The sequence below is a fragment of the Ammospiza caudacuta genome, chromosome Z, assembly GCF_027887145.1.
Source record: "Ammospiza caudacuta isolate bAmmCau1 chromosome Z, bAmmCau1.pri, whole genome shotgun sequence".
Classification (NCBI taxonomy): Eukaryota; Metazoa; Chordata; class Aves; order Passeriformes; family Passerellidae; genus Ammospiza; species Ammospiza caudacuta.
This window is the reverse complement of record NC_080632.1, coordinates 11,536,959-11,559,542: the sequence shown is the minus strand read 5'-3', so window position 1 is coordinate 11,559,542 and position 22,584 is coordinate 11,536,959. Positions and strand designations below refer to the sequence as shown.

Here is a 22,584-nt window from a genome sequence, read left to right as displayed (position 1 = left end):
GAGGTTCCTTCTAGCCCAGTTCTCCAGTCTGTAAAGGTCCATCCTGCCAGAGGCCAGTATCCCCAGACAGGGTTCTTCTAGATGTGCACTGTCCATCCTCAGTTACCAGAAGGGAATGCATGGGTTGAATCCACCTAAAACCCACTGCTCTTCTTGAAGTTCATTTTGTGTTTGTTCAGCTTTTGTACTATGCTAAGCCATGTAAATACTTCTTCCATACTGGTCTGGCTGGTCAGAAAGATAATTGTCTCTATTGATTTTCTTGGGGTCAGGAAGATAATTATCTCTATTGATTTTTGGGTGGAGGCCATTTACACAAACAGTTGATGCACAGAGAAGTTTATCTAAAGCAAAGGCCGCCCTCCAGTCCCTTTGTATTGAAATAAGTCCAGCTTCCTTTGTGATAGCCAAGGTGTCTTCCTACATTTTTTTCTGAACTTTTTCTTGAAAGGGTTTTTTTATCATCAGTCACACCTTTGGATGGCCAGACTGCCCTGTACTAGCCACTCCTGTCAGCTGTGAGCTTTCTCAGGGTATGCTCTGTCCCAGGATACAGGTCAGTGATGAAGAGTTTAAATGGTGTTAGCCCAGTATCAATGTCTGCAGTAGTCCACTAGCAGCTTGTCTCCAGCTGGACTTCATCCCTCTGGTAATGCCCTCAGCACCTGGCTTTGAGCCAGTTCTTTTCACTGTCAGTTTATCCAAGTACTTTATCAGCTTGTCTAGGAGGGTGAGACACTGTCAGAAGAATTATCAAAGCTGAGGTGAACAACATCTACTGCTTTCCTCTCATCCACCAAGGTACTCACTGCACTATAGAAGGCCATCTAGTTGATCAAATGGGATTTTCCCTTTCTAGATCCATCTGATTACTCTCAATATCCTTTTTTTTTTTTTGTTTGTCTAGAAATGGTTTCCATGAGGATTTTCTCTACTGTCTTGCCAGGGGTTGATGTAAGGTTGACTGACTTTCCTGGACCTTCTTGCAGAGAGGAGTGACATTAGCTTTCTTTCAGACCTCAGCAACCTCTCTTATCCGGAGATCATCAAAACTGTCCTTGTAATAGTGTCAGCCAGCTCCCTTAACATGCAGAATGCTCCAAGAAGGATCCACTGCATGGCAAGGCTGAGCGATGGCAGCAGCGCAGCTGTGATTCCCCTGCAGCTCATGTGAAGACCATTGTGAGGCAGGCTGTCCACCCACAGCCCATGGAGATCTGTGGGGGAGCAGAGCTCCATCTGCAGCTCTTGGAGAACCCCACGCCCAAGCAGGTGGATGGCCAAAGGAGGCTGTGCTCCTGTGGGAAGCATGGCTGGATTAGACTCCTGGCGGGACCTGTAGGGCAAAGAACCTGCATGGAAGCAGGTTTGTTGGCAGGACTTGAGAACCTGTAGAAGGGACCCACACTGGTGCCAATTCATGAAAAACTGGAGCCAGGGGAAGGAGTCATGTTGGAGACATTTGTGGAGGGCTGTCTCCTGTGGGAAGGGACTCTGGATCAGGGGAAGACTGTGAAGAATCCTCTCCTTGCAGAGAAATGAGTAGCAGAGAGTGTGTGATGAAGTCACAACACTGTGGAGGGTAGGGAAGCTGGGAATGAAATTGAGCCTGGGAAGAAAGGAGGGGCAGGGGAAGATGTTTTTAGGATTTGTGTTTTGTTCTTGTTGTCCTACTCTGATTAATAGCAAACCCATTTCCCTAAGTTGAGTCTTCACCTCCTCTGGTAGCTGGTGAGTAATTTCTCCCTGTCCTTGTCTCATCCCATGAGACTTTCATTATATTTTCTCCCCCTGTTAAACTGAGGTGGGAAGTGCTAGAGGCTTTGGTGGGCATGTGGCACCTATCCAGGGTCAACCCACCACTGACAGTAAAGAGACAGTGGTGAATATGAGATTTGTCAGAAGAGCACAAGTAGTTGGCAATAAAACTTTGTTCTGAAATGAGGCAGAAACTGCCAGAGATAGTAATCTTTTGTAAGCATGAATTTGGCTTTCCAGTTCTTAATCACAGTCCAAAGTTACGTTATGGAGATGCTATGTAGTGTAGTCTATGTGGCTATCTCTAGAGAGTCTGCAGCATCAGCATTTGCTGAGAGAGATATTTTGGTAAGTAGTAGTATTTTGCGGATATGTCTACCAGAGTATGTGTGAAAAATTATTCTGTTGATGAAATAAGTCTTATTTTGCTTTCAGATTTTTTTGTAGAAGGACTTTGTAAGTGGTGCAACTCCAGTTGAGGTCTGGCAGGAGGCAGTTGCCTAGAAAGGAAGAACTGGAGAGAGGAACTGGGTTTTTTAAAGGGGTTGTTTTCAGCTGTTGCTTCTAATAGAAGAGTGAATAAATTGTTCTGTGCGTTCCAGTATAGCTGAAGGAATCAGAAATTATTTATCTCTTAATAGGTTTTTGGTCTAAGGAACTGAATTTTCTGTCTTGTAACTTTTTTGTATTATTTATTACTTTTCAAAAAATACTGTTGCCTTTTCAATTCTATTGTATCCTTGTGTTGACCCATTAATTGCTTGCATAGGTTTTCCAAAGTGTTGTCCGAACCTGGGAACATAATAACTGGAATGAGTCTTTTGTAAGCTAACTTTAATGCAGAGAAACCTGATAAAATATTTGAGGCCTTTTCACCTATAGGTAGTATTTCTTTAAAAAATAGGTAGAAGTATTAGTCAAAGATTTCTTATCTCCTTACTATGAATGTATTGTAGGTGTTTATTCCCAGCATTCAGTGAGTTTTATATAAATAGGGAATTCATCAGGGTAGATGTGCAGATATACTTTTGTTTCTCTAAGTGTAGGTATGTAGGCAGCTAAGAAGGTAAGAGAGACCTGGGTGCCAATCATGTGTCTGACCCTTCTCCAGGTTTTTGTCAGCCCCGTAGACAAAGTGAATAGCAAGAAGGACTCTGTTGCCATGATCGTATTTTTTGTTACTTGATTTATGTTTTCTTAGCCAGCTTGGGGGAACGTGTGTTTGCATTGAGAGATCAGGAGCGCTGCACTTAGAAAGCTAGAAAGTGAGTTAAGTTCTTAAGCAAGAAGGTGCTGGTGGCCTCTTGCCCCCAGTCTTGGAGCTGGTAATACTTCACTTGCCTGCAGAGAATCCAGCCACAAGACCACAGAAAAAATTATTGTTTTGAGTTTTATGCTTGAAGACATTAAGAGAAGATAATTTCTGAATGGTTTTACAGCAGATTGCAGATTATTTTATCAGTAAGTGCCTATTTTTGCAACAGCAGAAAGTTACTTTACAAACTGAAAATTTATTTCAGCATTAAGTGGTTATGTTGCTTTTCTTGCCACTGGGGAAGCAGAGATATTTATGTTGTAATATGTCAGCTCTTATGAAGAGGCTAAGGAATTTGAATAGGACTGGGGGCGTGAACAGCAAAAGTATACAACCTGGAAGTTTCTTCCATTCAAGAATTAGCCTTTTTGCTTGATAGACACAAATGTCTTTTAAGTTTTTATTTATTTTCAATAGAAGATGCTCAAGGAGATTTGAGGAATGTTAAGAGGGGGTCTTGAACTTGCGCACTTGGTAGTAAAAAAGATGTGGAATTTACCAACTACAAATTAAGATGTAACTCGTTTGAAATTGATTAACTACGATATATGTAATCTGTACCACATTTCAAGAAGAATAGCTAAAGTGGAAAAATTATCAAGCATTAGATTGGAAGTTCAGTGCCTTTTATAATCTTAACATGCTTCTGGTGATGTTGCTTTAAATGATTATAGTTTGGTCACTAAATTCTGTATCTTCTCTTGGCTAGAATTATAAATATCAAGCTAAACATTGGTTTTTTCTTTTTTTTTTTTCTTCTGTGTTTAGCACTTACTGTATATGCAGTAGTTTTTCATGCTGATGTTTCTTTGGTGTGTATTACCAATATTGAGTGGTGCCAGAGTTGTTGGTGAACTAAAGATTTTGTGACTTCACTGTTACTTATTTCTGCTGTCTGAACTTCAAAGGCATTTATTAATTTCATACTATATTGTGATCAGATTGATGAGTAGTGACCTTTTTAGGGTGCTGGTTTTGTGCCTCAGCTGACTTGGTTAGCATACTTTTTTGATCTGTTGGTATTAAAAAAGGAAAGAGGATGTATCAGGCTGGCCACATATGGTCCATGGATAGCTATTGGTTAATAGCACACCTGAAGACAAGAACTGCATCTTTTGTTAGTTAAAAAAATGTAGTGTGTTTGATTGGCTTCTACTCTGTAATTACACTAAGCACACCTTTTCCTTGGGGATGGTAGTGCATTGTAAAAGAGGTCAAAAATGCTTCAACATTGATCAAGCCTTCCCAGTTTAATTGTAAGGAATACTAAAAAATACTAATGGTTATTTTTCTTGATTTGCTTTTGATTTTTGTAAACCTAGCACAAAGCAAAAACCTATAAAAGGATGAATTTTACTTTCCATTCTTTGGGGGTTACAAAGTAGCTGAAGACTGTTATCCATATACCCAAATAAGAGTTGGTTTAAGTGCAGCAAATCCAGTGATTTTTCATGTGATATCTGGGGTTTACGTCTGATATTGGCATACGTAAATTTCAGCTGCAGCGCTATCTCTTTTGAGGAGAGGCAGCCCTGACATATCCCTGAGTTATTTATTATGTAATGTACTACAGAGCATGTCTGAGCATCCTGTGACTGATTGGTCTTAATTCTGTCACATTCTTTTCAGTTACCTGTTGTCTGTTTTTTCTTTCTTTTTTTTTTTTTACATTTTCCCTCAGTTTGAATTTTGTTTTCAAAAAATCTTTCCTGTCATTTCAGGTGCGTCACTCAAACCTTCTTCCTTTGTTGAAACAGTATGCCTACAATTTCTTAGAATTTATTTTTTCTTCTAAGTAATCTGAGAATGATTTATCAGGGTCATCTGACTTCTTCCACTTGATTTTTTTCTGATTTCTTTCATTGATGAAATTTTTTGTTTGTTTGTTTTCCCTTTCAGCTGTGATAATTGTTGGAGTCTTCTCTCTCCCTTTTAATGACTGTATGTCATTCAACCCCCTGATCTCCCATTCACACTTATACTGTGCAATGTGTGTCCCTTTCTCATTTTTTAAAAGCCAAATTGTGTTTTGAACACTGGATTCGGTTTTCACTTGGCACTTTTATAGGGTTAACAGAATTGTACTTTTGTTTCACAAGCTCTGCTGAAATGTTTTTCATCGAAAACTCTAACGCTTTTTGCTTGGAATAAATAATCCCAGTTCAGATTCCTGGATCTGTCAGCCTAGTACTTGTCTGTGCTGTTTCTAGAAGCATACCTGTTGAAATAAATAGGGCAGGAGATCTTTCTCCTTTTTAATGCCTTTATTAAAAATCAGCTTGGGTGGGAAGAACTGACAGGTCATGGTCACGCCACCACTGTTCCCACGAATGGCATGGAGGAGGAGGAATAATGCAGCTTTGTCCGCTGGTCTGCAGGCAGAGCTGGGGCTTCCGTCCTCACGAGAGCACCAGGAGATTCCCAGTTTTTTGGTTTGACATTTGAGGTCCTCAGCCAGCATTTTTAGGTTAGGGTGAGGGGTGACAAGTGTCTTAGCAGACACTGGATTCTGTTCCTCACGTCTAGACATCACTTCGACCCCTCAGTTCCGTGTTGGCTCGTTTTTTTTAAGGGTTTTTGCTAGATTTGGTGAGGGGCTTCTTCATTTGCATGCCAGCCCCGATGTCATTGGCGTGCCAGCTCCGATGTCTCCTCCTCTTCACCATCCGGTGCCACCCTCCAGGAAGCAGCAGGGTGCCACTCGACAAAAAGGGGAATTCCCAACCATCAACAACAGGTAGTTAACAAAAAACTATTAACAACAGATGATTACCACGACAAACAGTTTGAACTCCACCCTGGCAGCAACTGGCCCAACCTGTGAGCTCTGCAACCTTTAAAAAAAATGGGCAACTTCTCTCCTCATAACAGTCCCCCTCTTTTTCTTTGATCGGGCTTAAACTTAAGCTCGCATCAACTTGCAATTTCTGACTCATGAGCATAGAACTTCTTTAATTTTTTTGTATTGATTATCAATTTCTTAAGCACTCTGGTAATCATGGTTACTTTATTACTTTTTTTGGTTTCTTCAGGTTAATTTTCTAGAGATCTCTAGGTTGGTCTGCATGACAAATGTTACCATTTTACTTAAGCAGGAAAAAAAGCATGGTAAAATGAGCAAGCCAGCAAGTATAAACACAGTGAGGAAAGCTACTTTTTTCCACCAATCTATTTTGAAAGTCCATAGGTTATCCCACCAACCGGAATCAAGTGTAGGAGTCTGTTCTTGGTTACTTACACATGCTAGTTTTCTTATTTTGTTTGAGATGTTTCTAATGATTGCACTCTTCATCTCTAATACTGCCTGAAGCCTGATGATTCTGTTTAACATGGATATCGGGGTCTGATAACCCCAGGACTCATCTTGAGCCCAAGTGGCTGGGCCATAAGTCTTGATAATTTTTCATGGGATCCGAACCTGGCTCTTACAACTTTGGATTCTTCCAATTTCTATTGCACTTCGCCTCCTCCGTTTGGTTTTTCTTAAATCATCGTATGTAGGAACTCCTAAACTTCATCCAGATTCTTTGAGTAATAAAAAGAAAGCTGATTTTATCATTCTAATGGTGCAACTGCCAGACCAGTCTCCTGGCAATTTAGTGTATGCTGTAGCACCACAAATCCAAAACAGGTGTTTAGGGGCCCTCCAAAATGTGTTCTTAGTTTCTGTTGGGCATTCCCAATATTTAGAAATTTCTTTCATTCCCCAAAAGGGATTTATCCCTTTTTTAGCACACTCATAATGTTCATGTGCTTCATGGTGGATGCACTTGTTCCCTTCTTTTTTTCTCAACTGACCAAAATTTATTTGGATCTCCTGGGATCCACTAGGTAGCAGAGTTTTTAACTGCTAAATACCTTTTACAAACCATTCTTCTTACTGGCATACAGTACCCCTTCCCTTTTCTTAAAATAGCTTTTTCTCTTATTATTCTTGCTTTCAGATCCCGTTGTTCTTTTCCCTTCACCTCTGTAACACTAAATTCTGGATTATTCTGTATCTAGTTTAAGATTTCTAACACCCTTAGACTAATCCCTTCCCATGGCTAAATTTCGGTCATCTGGTACTTCCGCAAACCCAGCAATTAGTTAGATTCAATTTTTGGCTGATTTTTTCCACTGAATCCATGAATAGACTCTTACCTCGGGGTATCTCTAGCTGGTCTTGTTCTCTTATTGCTTTTACTATCACTTTCTCTGACCAGATCCACCAGGCTTGCTTCAGTAGCATCATGTTCAAAGCACAACCAGGCTTCTCCTACAGGGCACTGTCCCAGGAGTTGCTCTCTAAAAGTGGTGGTGTCCCAGGCTATCCAATACATTTTCTCATCCTCTTGACAAAGGACCAACTGGGAGAGGTTAACACAATTAGGGTTAAAATTGATGTGGACTCTTGACAAGGAATTTCTTCTTCCTCATAGAGGGGTTGGTAGCACTCACTGCACGGCTCTCCTGGGCTCCCCAGAGCACCACCAGCAATCCGAGCCATCGTTACTCCCCTTCCCAAGAGTCTGGTATGGGTCATCTTGCACAGCCTGCCCACGCGGCCTTGCCTCTTGGGGACTTTACTAAGAAAAAGCCTTCAAGCTCTTTAGAGTCCCTTCCACCTGCTTCTCTGGTTAAACCTCTCTTGGTCTGTCTTTCCTAATTTAGTTTCTCCTAGGGGAGCACTCTGTAGAAGATTAACCTGGAGTCTTTGGTACTGAGTTGGGAGAACTTAACCAGAATTACTTAACAGTCTTTAACCTTTTTACAAACCTCTTTTAAACACAGAACTGTCTTATAACACTTTAAGATACGGTATGGTTCTGATACCAAACTCTTTTCTGTTAATCAGTCTTTTTGGCTCTTCCTTTTTAGAGTCAACTTTAAGTCTTTCGGTCCTTTTATAATGGTATATTCAGGTGAATTAACTTGTGATGTGGTTGAATCCTGTCCTGAGTAGGGGGTGAGAGAGGTGTGGAATCTGGTCCAATGCCAGAGGGAAAAACTGACGTTGAATCCTGTCCAGTGCCCAGAGGTGAGACTGGTCCTTTTATTCCCGTGATGTGGGTCCAACCCTTTTCTTTGGTCTGCACAGCCAAATTAGCGATGATGAGTACCTGAAAGGGGCCTTCAAATTTAAGCATAGATGGTCCACTATTCCAGGATTTTATCAAAGCCCAATCTCCTGGGTTAATGTTATGTACTTTTGTGTCCAGAGGGGAAGTTTGGGGGAGGTATCCTATTCTTTTAAGTCCTTCTAGGGTTCTTCCAATGACTCCTAAATATTTTCTGGTAGCTTCTTCTCCTTCCAAGTAGTCTCCTGTGCTATAGGGTGTTAACAAAAATGGCAGTCCAAATATCATTTCATAGGGTGAAATCCCTATATCAGACCGGGGTCTTGTTCTGATGCGCAAAAGCGCTAGGGGCAAACACTTCAGCCAATTCATTTTTGTTTCTTCAATCAATTTAGTCAATACATTTTTGAGAGTTTTGTTCATCCTCTGTACCCTCCCAGAACTCTGGGGGTGCCATGGAGTATGTAATCTCCATTTCATTCCTAAAGCTTTGATTATGTTTTGCAATGTTTGGGCCATGAAATGTGGATTTTGGTCTGAGTCTATGGTGTTCACCATTCCATATCTGGGGCTAATGTTCTCCAAGATTACTCTTGCCACAACCTGGGCTGTTGCCCTTTTTGTTGGGAAGGCTTCCACCCAATGGGTGAGTTGATGTACTATAACCAGTAAATGTTTGTATCTCTGCACTGAGGGCATCTCAGTGAAAACTGTCTGTATGCCCTGGAAAGGTCTTAGAGCTAATTCCCTCCCTCCAGCTGCTACCTTTCTCATAACCTTCTGGTTTAATTTTTGGCAAATTAAACACTCTTTTGTAATTGCTTTTGCCAGGCCATATACACCTATGCCCAGGTTATTTCTTAAGAAATGATCACATAATCTTTGGATCATGGGATAGAGTTTCTTGCCCCCACACTTTCTCTAGCTACAGCAACCATGATCCTAGCCTTGGCCTTTGCTCTTTCTTCTTCCCTCCTTAAATACCCCTTCAATGTTTCTCTCAATTCATTAATATCCTTCTCTTGCCAATCTTCAATCTTTTCCAATTTTCTCTGTATATCAGGCCAAGAATTGGTAACAAATTGGACCTTTAGTAGCACTGGACCTTCTGGGGTGTCTGGGTCTATTTTAGAGTACAGTTGGAAGTTCCGCTTTAAGCAATTAATCCGGGCCGCAGGAGTTTCTTCTCTTGTGTCTGCTCAGATGCCAATTTGGTATTAGTTCCTTTGGGAACTGACTCTTTGATCCCCCGAATTATCAAAGACCTATATTCTATGATGGTCCTCCTCCCTTCCTCCTGGTTAGGGTTCCAGCTGGGATCCACTAGTGGCAATTTATGTTCACCTGATGGCACCTGGGATCCTGGATGGTGATCTTTCTCCCAGATTCTTATGCCAGCAGCTCTAATCATCCGGACCTCTTCTGGGGAAAATAATATACTCAGGATGGAATTAATCTTCCCCCAAGTGTAGATATTTGGACCCAAGAATTGATCCACTTGGTTGGCTATGCCCACTGGGTCCTCATCTAAATTCCCTAACTCTTTCTTGAATCCTTTCACCTCAGAAGCAGTTAGAGGAGCATTCACAAAGCCAATTATTTATTCCAAAAATCCAGTTTAATGAAATTGAAACTAGGCAAATTGTGCACTAGGAAGAGAATAAGTTGGTTAAATTAGAATGAATATGAAATGTTCAGGAATTCAATATTTTGATGCTTTTGTCAGATAGTGGAATGAAAATACTCCTGATCTGAAAAGCACCTAGAGTTTATGGGTTAATTGCGGATGCCAAACAGTCTGAGGAAATCTACTGGCAGAAAAGTTAATTAGAGATCAGGCTAGTTTTGTTAACAATGGATTGTATTCTTAACAGCTGTAAAGTGGTAAATCAAGATAGTGGTATTTTATAAAAAAGGATGATCTAAAAAAGTTTCAGAGTTATGATTCCGAGGTTCTTATGGTTTGCTATGTATACGAAACAGCAGCAGTCCAATTCAATTTTATAATGTATGGAACTTGTTTTTCCTGGTATTTTTGAATTCAGTATTACACTTAAGCAATTTAGGAATAAGCTGCCTTTCTTCCCCCTCCCCTGATTTATTATAATTGTTGGTTAGAAACTTCAGAAATTCTATTTGTTAGAATTTTCAACAAATGAAGCTATAAGGCTGTAAAATCATTATAGTTTATTTTGTTTCTAATAGAAGGGCTTGTTAATTGTACTTTCTAATAGCAAATTTCATCATTAAAATACCAACAAAATATCAATGAATTCTAATTGTGCTGATTCTTCTGGAGACTATGTTAAATTCTCCTTGATCATCAAAGTTCTTTTAAAAATCCTAATGTATGAAAAGCAGGCAGCTAATACAGTGTATTAAGTTGATTTTAAGTGCCTTTTAGAATATGTCATCTCCACGTAGGTTAAAAAATAACCCCTCGTGTACACCAAGCCCACTCACACCTATGCCTTACAAAAGTGAACAGGGATGATGATGAATATGTGCTTTAAACTCAAGTGGTTTTAAAGATATCTAGGCACCCAAATATCATGGAGCTTAAGTCTTTAAAACTGCTTCAGTGATGTCTTTGACGTTTATAATGGTACAGTGGATATAATCTGTCAAAATCTATTAATTTGGTTATGATTTAATATACCTCTGTTCTGAGCCACTGCTTTCATTTTGTATTCTGTTCACGTTGGCAAATGCAGATTTTGTACCTGTTGGGAGAGGGGTCAGGAGGAATTTAGTAGGGGCAATATCAGAGGCCTAATGAAGTCATGTACCAATAAAACAAATGTGGGCAGGGGACAAATGGAAGAGGAGCACACCATTCTTTGACAAACTGGTTAATGGATTTAACTGTCTGTAACCGTGATAACAGGTTCTGGTTCTGGAGTAGGGGGTGGTTACCTTGGTCTGAATTTAAGAATATTTAGGGAGTGTTTGGGACCTTCCTACATAAATCAAGCTGGGAATATACAGACTAGGTAATAGGTTTACAAAATAAACTAAATAAAGAGAGCCTCCCGGCCTGTTGAGCTCAAGCAATGCACAGTTCAAAGCAGGAGAGGTCTTTGTGGGGGCTTATGCTGCGGGCAGCGCCATTGACCGTGCTCCCAGCGCCCCGGCGGCGGGGTGGAAGGCAGCATGCAGGTCACAGCCCGGTGGAGGGAACAGTTCTCCTGCAGGAGGTTAGAGCTGCCGTTCTGAGAGACACTGACGGCTGTCTGGTCTTCAGGAACCTCAGGAAATTCAGCACATTCGAGGCTCACTTCCCAGGGCTAAACGAGCCCCGGTGTCACTGTCAGCCTGCCTACTGGCCTGCAAGGGAGCCACATGCAGCAGAGGTGGGCAGCAGGGCAAGCGTGGGCCAGCAGCATCCCCTGGTGGGAGAAGAGGCCCTGTCCTGCCAGTTTCAATCAGAGTGTAGTTGTGTTTCAGCTTCACAAAAAAGCGAATTTAACTTCCTGAGAGTGGTTAAATGCTAAAGCTGGTTGCCTGGTGAGACTCTGGTAGGCTAACATCAGTTAGCTCAAGGCCTTTGAAATTATGTCTGCTTTGAGTCCAAAGCTGTCCAATTCTGAATTATTTTATGAGTCTGTTTATAGCTTTTTACTAATTACTTTTACTATTACTTTTACTATTACTTTTACTATTTAACTGTTCAGGTTAATACCAGTGGCCTCTCAGACCATGATACTTTTATGAGCACAAAGTTAGCTATTAGCTGTTGTGATCCTTCTTATTCCTGTCAACTTCTTAATGGGATACTCAAGTGCAGTTTTTTGTTAACCTTGTTTTTTGTTAACTTTTATAAGCATGCTTGCTAAATATATACTACGCTAGTAGTAAAACTAATGTTTCCAAGTTACACAAGAAAGTTTCATCTATGCAACAGACCTCTAACTTTCCTATTTAAAAAAAAACATTATTGTGGGGTATTTTTTCCTAGGGCCTGAAGCCTGCAAAGCACTTTGAGTGGTAAAAATCACTGTGGTTCTGAGGTTTGATGTGGTGACTGCTGTATTAAGCATTAAAAAACATTTGTGCTGAATTGATTGTTTACCTTATAAAAGCAGCATCTTCCACTATCTGGAAAATGCTTTAGAATGGGTTAATGAATTCGATGCTGGGTTAAATAAAAGAGATACTCTGTATTCTGTAAAAATCAACATATGTTAAAGAAATAACTTTTTACTTTTAAATAACAAGTATGCTATTTTAAAATACATTATTTTGTTACATTATATCAGGAAACTGACTACTTTTTAATAAGATAGATGCTAGATCAGAAGCAGTGTATTTGGCAGAACTGCTGTTCTTCATAAAAAGGACACTAGAGTGCAGTGTGGCATTTAAAGTGCTCTCACAGCTAAGTGGCATCGGGAAGTCTGAACAGAACATTGCACACAGCCTTTTTGGTATTGTTTTATATTGTTGAGTTATACTGAAGTTTTCTGAGTGTCTAAACACAGCTCCATTCTTCTACCATCTATGGCAGAAATGAATATTATACTAGAATACTTTTATTGACTATTCTATTTCATATTTAACCATTTTCCCACACAGTTTATTTGTCATATACTCTAGTAACTGTGTTTTTGCTTGTGTTCAGTTAAAAATAGGTTGCAGAATCTTTCTTTTAATAGGAGTATCTATTCTTTAAAGGAGTTTTGTCTGATAGACATTATCTACTATCTTGTTAATGCTAAATATCATTTAGGAAGGGAATACTGTTTGTGCTCTGTTTTACTGTAATAAATTATAACAATACCTTCATTTAGTAGAGTTTAAGAATTTTTTTGAAAGGAGTAAAGGTTAAATTCATAGCTGTAAATGACAGGATATAGCATTGTTGTGTGGATTGAGAAACATAAGAATTTAGCTCTTTTAACTTCTGAAATATGTGTGGGAACTGATCCTGCTTTCATTAAAAATCACCTACAATTCCCTTGACTTCATTTGGTGCAGAAGTGAGCTTTTAATTTAACTTCCCTTTTTTCATCTGCTTGTTTCAAACTAGGACTCAGACTTGGTTTTGTTATTAAAAAATAAAGTATATATTTCAATAGGTTCTGTGTTTAAAATACTATGGTGAAGTTGCATGAGAGACCTATATTTCAAATGTGAAATGACCTATTCCTTTTGTGGAGATAGAAAGGGCAGTTTTATTGAAACTTGGTCAAGGTGTTTTGAAGATACTGTTGCTCATGTAATTCAAATTTAAAACTGAAAAAACCCCATAAGCTGGGAATTAAAAATATAGTGTTAGAAGTTTTTATTCTTGGCTGGATAGATTTTTGCAATATTACCCTTAATGAAAAGTTGATCAATGAACTTTTTTCATCAATAAACAAGAAATAATGAAACAACAGTGCAGGAAGATTGAGATTTGTAGACTGCATTTACACAGCTTCAGTTGTTGTTTTAACCCCTCACTGCACCTGGAATGTACTGTCAGTGGCTCCTGTTAGCAGTGTCGTAACCTCAGCTTCCTTGTCTTACTAAATAAGTTTTAATTGTGAACCTTTATTATACATAGGGTGCTAAAGAGCCTGTGTTCCCTCACAGCAAGCTACCAGACTGAGAAGAAGAGGGAGAGTCAGCCACAGTTTCTGAGAGTCATGTGCAGAGGGGCTCTTTGTGCAGGCGTGCGAGGGGCTACCAAGCCTACCAGACCCAAGATGATGGTGCTGTATTGTTGAAAATGTTTTCTTCTCTTTTTTTTTTTTTTTTTTTTTTTTTTTTTAATTTTTTCCTCTTTCTTGCTTGGATTGATGGGTTCCTCTCTTCCCTGGGAAATTCAGGACTTTTTCATGAGATGTTTTGGTTACACAGTCTTTCTGCTTTGTCTTTTCTTGTGGTATCATCTGAGCTTGTGAAACAGATTGAGAATTATAAGCTGGCAATGTAAGACTTGAGTTTAACTTCTTAATGTCTCAATGGCACACTTTAAATGCCATTACTGCTTCACCTTCTTCAACAGATTTAAAGCTCTGCTAGCTGTCTGGCATCAAGATTGTCAGGGTGCCAGGTATTTTGCCAGACTTTAGAGCCAAGATGCATGAAAATGTCAACAGTCTCAGGCTCATTAGTTTTTGGCTTTCCTGGCCTTTCTGTAATGACTGCAGTGCTGCATAAGCTAAATACTATTTTATTTATTTACTCCTATTAGTTCCAGTGGAAACCACAGCCAACTTTAATGCAAACAGTTAAGCTATTGAAAGAATGTTCTCCTATTGATTTGTTAATTTAAGTTATTTACAAAGAAAGCTGCCTGCCAAAGTCTGCTTTCTTGTTAAAAGTTCAGAAAATGATACAGGGTGGATATTTTTTTCTTTTCTTCTTTGCACCTTTTGTCTTCTAAAGCACTGCAAGATACTTGTTGCATTGGATATGTTTTGATTAGGCTTGTAAAGCTGCTGTGAACATACCAGGCTGAAAAAAAAATCCCAAGCTAACTTGTTTGTCCTTTATTTATGATTTAATTGGTCAGGCAGAAAGGTTATTTGCCTTGGGAAATGGACACATGAGAACACAACACAATTTAAAAGTCTTTAATAAGGTTTGTGCTGCCTTTGTCCACATTTCTGAAATATATTGATTTTTCCCTGCATACTTTCAGCATAAAAATATGCAGAAGGTCACTCATTAAGGATAGCATACTCTTACAGGGTTCATACACATGCTGTACTAAAGAATCTACTAATTTTGTTGGGTAACCTAAATAATATTCCTATTGTAGTGTCAAAGTCTAAAGGAAATGTCCAAATTTACTTAAAATTCTTCCAGTATAATTACATGTCACTGTAGTGTTGTAAACTTCTCCATAAAAGCCACTTCACCCATAATTGGTAGTTCTCCAGATACTATGTCTTCAATATATGCTGCTACCACTACTACTGATGATGAGGATAAAATCTCTTGTACTATTTACTTCGTGTTGAAAACCACTGTGAAAAATATAATGCAAAATAGAAGAGAAGTTCAAAATGATGCATAAGCTACCAGATACTTGGAAGGAAGTAATTTTCTTCATTAATTTTAGATATTTTTTTTTACAAATAGACATTTTCTAAAGAGAAATGTATGCATCTATTTATGTACGTATGTTTATTTGCCTAATTTCTGAAGACCTGCACTAACTGATGTAGTTTTCAAAGAAATAGGAAGGTTTTCTTTAATGAGAACTCAGAGCTTGTAATGAACTAAGTAAGTGACTGCTTCTGTCTCTTACTTCTGGAAAGTTGCCTTTTTAGTCTTAAATCTAGGGAAATAACATCTTGCAATCTTTGTAAGTAGGGCTTATCAAATGTATTGCTATAGTTGTTCCAATCCAGACCAGCTGAACTTTGACTGAAAATCATTACAAGCTGATCGTTGTTTGGTGCTGAAGAGGAAATGAGTTAGTGATGTAAATCCTGTTTCTAGTAGCTGGCTGTCAACTGCTAAAAATTTAGCTGTTTTTGAGATACATGTGTTGTTTTTTTTTTTCCCCAGTAGGAGCTCAGGACATAATCCCTGAAATATATCGGGTTGCTCTGAAAATAAATGTTAAAATGAAACCACATATAGTCTTTGCTCTTGTTTTCAATGCTTATCTCGCTGAGCTTTATGTTCTCCTGCTGAGTGTAGGAGCTGGATAATGGTCTATTGCTTTTTTTTTTTTTTTTTTAATGATGATTTGTGCCAGTAAACCATACTCAGAGCAAATGGGTCAAACATGAAGTTCTGTGGTGGAGAGCTACATAATAAATAGCAGGTGCCTGGGGATCATCATAAAACTGGGCACTGGTAGAATGATATTTGTGGCTGATAGGAATAGTGGTTTTGTGATTTTCTGAACTAAAAAGTGTATCTTCATGCTTTAGTAACTTTTGAAAATGGACAGCTTTTTATTGCTGTGAATTTCTTCCCCTGCCCATTATGTGATGCAACTTAGCTGTTCATGAAACAGATGTAAATAAGTGTTTCTTTTTGCCCTTAGCCTCTGCTGGTATTCTTTGATGCCTCTGTGAATTAACTACCTTATTCTTTGCTTGGGTTTTGTGAAATCCAGTGCTCTGGGCACAGGCCCAAGACTGTTTCAAGTTTACAAGAAAGTGAAGTTTTCAAATTGGTTGACTATGGTGGAAAATCAGTGTTTTGCACCAGTGGCTGTGGTTAGAGTGGAAGACAGAAAGAAGGGCAAGGGATGTATCTTCTCCCCAAACGATGTAGGAGCAGGAGAACTGCTAAGAGTACCAACTCTCAGCGGTTCTCCTGCTCCTACATGGAATCTGAGAAATCTACAAGAAATCTAAGTGCTAGGAAATAGTTCTGTGATTTCCTAGCTGCTCACTAGTACTGTGTGCTTTGTTGAGAGGCAGGGAGATGACTCTGTCTTCCTGTCCCCATTCTGAACCTCTTTCTGTACCTCTTCTCTGAAGTATCTCTGACCCCGTCTCATTGCCTTTTCCCTTTGCTGTATCCCTTGACCATGTTAGTGGGATTATAGGGCAGTTCAAAGGCAGTTTTTGTCTGAAAATACTGTGTTGCTTTTTGAACACAGTATTTTCTTTATACTGCGACCAAGTTTGCTGTGTTGATAGTACCTTGTGGCAAGAACAGATGCTATGTTTTATCAAATGTACAGCTATGAGGAAAGTTCTCTGGAAATGAACTTGTTGAATACAGTGGTAACCTCTGTTTAATTGGTCAATTTTATGGTCTTGTTGGTTTGGAGGTTTGTGATACTGCATTAAATGTCTTCTGGTACAAAATGCTAAATTTATTCTGGCATATTAATATTTTTTACTGCAGTGGCTTTTCCTGGAACTAGATAGAAAAGTTTTGGAACCCGTACCAGAATACATTACAGGTTTAAAGTGTAAAAGGAGCAAGATCTATAAGTTAAAAGAGATAAAATTAGGTTTAGATTAGATCTTTGGAATAAATTCTTTGCTATAAGGGTAGTGAGTCGCTGGAACAGCTGTTCCAGAGGAGCTGTGGGTGACCCATCTCTGGGAGTGTTCAAGGGCAGAACAGGGCTTTGAGCAGCCTGATCCTGGAAGATGTCCCTGACTATGTCTGGGCAGTTGGAATGTGATCATCTCAAAAATCTTTTCCAGCTGAGGCCATTCTGCTGTTGATCCACTGATACTGTTAGTCTAAATACGTGTTTCTAGGAGGATGCCTTTTTTTCCTGGCTGGTACTCTGACACAGTAAAAGGAGGAAGCTGATAGTGATATGGTATTGTATGAAGTCCTGACATTCAAACTCAGGGGCTTCAAGCTCTTCAACACAGTGAACATTTGATGTGCATTGGAAAATGATCGGCAAAATGGAGAGATACCAAAGGACTCCATAGCTCTCTCATGATATCATGAGATGTGTGGTAGAACGTTTCATATGAATTAGAACAAGATCAGCTGAATTAGTTTATTTATGTGTTCTGTTCCTTAAAGTTGCTGTCTTAATTGTATTGAAAAGGTTACAAAAGCTTTTGTGCAGGATAGCTAAATTTTCTTTAAATAGTTACCTTTTTACACCTGAAGACAATTTGTTTGCAAAATAGATGATTCATATTGTTGGGTAACATGGAAACAAATTTTTTCCATTATTGTGTGTAATCTTTTCCTTGAACAAAAGATTTTCACTGTGATTTGTATGAGATATTTTTCCTGTGCATACACATCTAAGTGTATGTTTTTACTCTGGGAACAGAGATATGTTCCATTAAATTCACTGGTTGCACTATTAAAAATCTAAAATACTGAAACAAAAGCAACGCATACACCTGTTTTATTTAAAACTTCTTTTGGGAAGCAAAAAATTGGCATTACGCCTTTTTTATTTGTTAGGTTTTCTTTTTCTTTTTTTTCTTTGTCAGGAAGCTGGTGTTATACAGATTATCAAGTGGAAAAAGAAGTGCTGTGTTATTGTTCTTGGTGCTCCCTCCACCTGTGTTTCTGATACTGTGTTTTATGTGACTTTTGACTCCTAATGAAGTTTGTAGAGATTTAATTTTACATTTTTATGCCTCATGACCAGTGACTTGGAAATTTTTTAAAAGAGATAGGAGGAAGAAATAGAAGTTGGAATACAATAAAGTCAGAGTAATGTTCTGTGCCTGATTTTTCTCAGGAAACCACATTAAAAATAAGGCTTGAAATTTTGCTTGATTAAAGAATGTCCCCATAAGCCTAGAAGAAACCCAGACTGTGCTGATGACATGAGAAATTACTTCAGGTATTTTTGATCTGGCATCTCCAGCACTCAGAATACACACCAGAGGTTTGTGTAGTGTCATAAAAATGTTCTGTGTTTAATTATTAGTAACACTTTACAATTGATGTGCATTTTTGAGAACTGCCTGGCATTTAACTGCTGTTTTCATGGGATTATTTATTGAAAGTTTGTACTATTGAATGTTATGTCATATTAACTTCAGACTGTGTTTTTCTTCTAAATGTTGGGTTAGGTTTGTTTCTTCCTAAATGAGTAAGTTTATACATATCTATGTGTAAGGTCTGTGTATAAGATCTACTTATCTGTAGATAAATAGATCTATATTCTTTTATGCTCCCTTTATAACTGTAGTGTTAAGGTGGATAATGCAAAATGTTACCTAAAATAAATGTTTAGTTTTTGTTTGTCCTCTAACATAAAGGTAGCAAAAGTAGCATTATTTTTCAAATTTTAAAAAATATCTGGGCTTCTCCTTTTAAACTTCACCCCTCACCCTAGCTTTGTAAAACTCCTGAATGTTGTTTTAATGCATGGGAGTAATGGACTTCTGTCAGTATAAAACATACCTAATAGTGTTAATATAAAACAAACATATAGTAACTTTGTGGCTTTTCTTCAGATTTCTCAGGTGGGTTGTGACCTTGAAACCCTTGGTGTTTTGACAAAAACAGTAGAGAAATCTCATTTGCTTGAAGCAGCCATTTCTGTTTTGGCAGGCATGTTTTTTTGAAAATACAGTCTGGGGTCTGACCTTGGCAATATGTGGTGGAACATGAATATGTTGCTACAAGTGTTAGTAGTTAATAAACATCAGCTTCTTCCTTATTTTAATATTGGAAGCATTGTTTCTAGAACATGTGCTTGGCACACAACCTCTGTATGTTTCCATACAAATGTCTACAAATGCTGAGCATAAGACTGCAACTTTCTTAGTTTTTGCTTACTTTGAGTTCAAATCCTTGAATAATTTACTGTAGTTTTCTGACTATGGGTGTATGAATACACTCACTTGCATTCACAGAATGATGCGTGTTTTCAGAAGAAGCCTTTGGACATGTACCAGGGTAAAGTTCTGAAGCAAGTTGCAGTAAAATAATACAGAGACTTGGAAAGAATTCCAGAATTAGCTCACTGTTTTTCAGACTATGGCATATTTACTTTTGGAGTATCTCTGCCCAGAAACTCATAATCACACTAAATCTGATACCACAGTCCCCTGTCCAGATTCAGTTCTGCTGGGAAGGTAGACTTAATGTTATTCTGAGTATCATTCATTGAGATATAAATAATGGAAGGAAAGCTATTAAGTCCGTACATGTATGTGGCTGTCTTTTTCATATGGAGCATTCTTGCCAAATGTGGAATGATGATTTTTTCTTTTAATCATGCCATTGTGATAGGTTGCTTCATCATAAATTTTAGACTAGAAAAGCTGTATTGAAAAACCGTTAAGAATCCACTGGGTAGCTTTGAGCTGTACTGAAATTGCATACAGGAGAATATCCTGTAAAAATATCCTAAAATTATCCTCTTCAAATCCTAATCCCAACCCACAAACCTTTTCCTTAATATTCTGAACACTAGTGCTCCTGCCTAGAGATGATTGCTACTTAGATCTCCAGAAATGAGAAAAAGATGATGTTCAGTGTTAAAGAAGTTCCTTGTGCTGCTTCTTTTCTGTAATATCAGCTGTGTATGTAGGGCAAGAGTAAAACAGCATCTTGAAACAAAAGACTAAATGTCTTTTCTGCCTAGGTGGCCTTCTCAGAGCAAAGGCAGCTTTTGTGGGGGTGGAACAGAACTTGGTTTGTTCTGCAGTGCTTCCTGTCCCACAGACGTGGACTGGTAATGTTGATTTCATGAAGAAATAGTGTTGGGGGGTTTTTGTCTCACAAACAACTGTTAGGTTCCAAAATAAAATTACAGAAGTAAGTCTTGTGTGCTCAAGATGGGGTTGTAAAAGTGTGTATTCAACATAGTTAGGTACCTAATTGGGTGCTTAAAGTTAAGTGATGTATATGCATATGTAAGTAATTAAATTATACTGGGAAATTCTTTATTTGTCATAGTCTTTGGTCTGCTCCCTACAGATCAAATTATAGGCAGAATTTATTTTTGCAGCTATTTGAAAATACTTACTTTCCAAGTAATTTCTTTATTTTTGTTTGTTTTGTTTTGTTTTTTTTTTTTTTTTTCTGTGAGATTAACAAGGCCTAAACTATCTGTGAAAAATCCAAACCAGTGTGGAAAATACAAAAAGCATATGCCAAAGGGAGACTTGAAAGTAAGTTATATCTAGCGAAATTTGTTTTAATTAAACACCCTGAGGTCAGAAATCACTGTGAAGTTCTTTTGTGTGCTTATGAGAGGTAATGAACAGTGTAGCTCATGGGATTGAAGTCAACAGCTAACTGTTCTGGAACAGCTTCCTTTAGTAGATTTTCAGGCCTTCATCTCTCTTCAGCAGAAAATGTCATAATGGGGAGACCTTTAACAACTTATCTTATAAGTGAAACCAGCTGTTGGAGTGAACCAGCTATTGGGGAGAAACCAAGGAGTCACACTTCGTACACACACCTGAGTTTCTGATGTACCTGATGATCAAAAAGAGGATGAACTTTGAGACTTAACAATCGGGGCACAGGCAAAAAACCAGCCCCCACAGTATTTGCTGCTTCTAGGTTATTATCAAAACAGAGATTTCTGTTTAAATTGCTCACATCTAAGAACATTTGGGACAAAGATAAGGGGACTGCACTGGAGAACAACCCATCAGACCTGGAAGTGAGGTTGTTTTCAGTTCATTCATCATGAAGGTCTCTTGGGTAGCCCACTGAATAGTCAGGTTACTGAGTGCTTCATTTTAGGCCTGAAGCCTGACCATTAATACACCAGAACGTGCCAAATTTATGCTGCATTAGCAGCAGGAAAATGGCAGTACTAGAAGGAAAAACAGGCAGCAGGCTACTGGAACAGTACACCAGAAGAGTGTATCAGAATAATTTCCAGTTTGTCATTACGTTGATTTATTGACTGTGAATCTTTTAGTCTAAATATTTAACATTAGTTTTTCTGTTGCTTATTTTGAGACGTACCAATTCCTTGTTTTGCATCAACATTCCCCCTGTCCTCACTTTGTATTGTGACTGGTGTTGGGTAACCTTTAACTGTATATCCTGTAAGAAGGGGATATTCTCTGTGCCTCAGTTGTTGGGGCTTGAAGTACAGGTTTTAAATTAGCACAGCCTGTCAACTGATAAAGAGGAGATTACCAGTTCTTACTGCCTTTTTATAATGCTGCCATTTACTATTAAATACTAATGTTTGAATGGGGATCACTTGTACTGGTGTGGATTACTTAGCATTACTTAGTCCACCTGTCTGGGTGCATGCTCTTGTGAGCAAGCAAATTCATTCTGTGTCAGGCTCATCATGAATTTAATCTGAACCTGTCTTCAGAATTCACTTCTTTGAATTACATCTGTTGCAGTGATTCATTGCTTACTTTCTCTCCTGTGTGCTCAGCCTATGAACTGTTAACAGTAAAGGTTACAAGGAGGGTGCAGGTGAAATTCTGCTCCAAGTCCCTGTCACTGCTGAAAATTCCAACTTTGTATGTTTTAAGCATATAGAGTTTTGTTTGCAGAGATGGTGTGATTTTAATTGATGAATACATGTAGGAGTTTCACTGTTAAGAAAATTCTTCATTTTCCTGAGTAGTTGAATAATCTGTGCAAAGAGCTAGAGTGACATCTGCCCATGGATGTGCACGCAAATGTGTTTTTTTCTGCAGTGACAGTTCAATTTCTCTGTGTAAAACTTCAAGCTTACTTCTTTGCTTCTGTTTATTCTTGATCATTCAGCAGATCAGTTTCATACTAAGCATAAGTTAATTTCTTTAGATACTGTTCTTCAGCTAGTCATTTCAACAGCTTGAAACAGTACACTAAAGAATTTTAAATACTTTTTTTTCTGACTTAGATTGGATGTTCCTGATAAGGATTTTTCTGTTTTCATTCTACATGTCTTCAGCATAGATGGAATTATAAAAAAGTAAAATACAGCCTGTCTGGGTTTTCATATGTGTGGATACGTCTAAAATGTTGTATTCTAATCAATCATTATAAATTGTAAATATTGTATGTTCTATTATAGGTCATCATATTGTTGAAACTAACTTGTTAGGAAAGAAGTAACAGACTTGTCTAATAAGG

General features: G+C 38.4%; 1 protein-coding gene across 1 annotated transcript in view; it reads left to right on the top strand.

Annotated features, from left to right (window-relative positions):
• DTWD2 (DTW domain containing 2) overlaps window positions 1-22,584 on the top strand; it is a 62,446-nt gene that overhangs the window by 5,191 nt on the left and 34,671 nt on the right. The window lies entirely within an intron of this gene.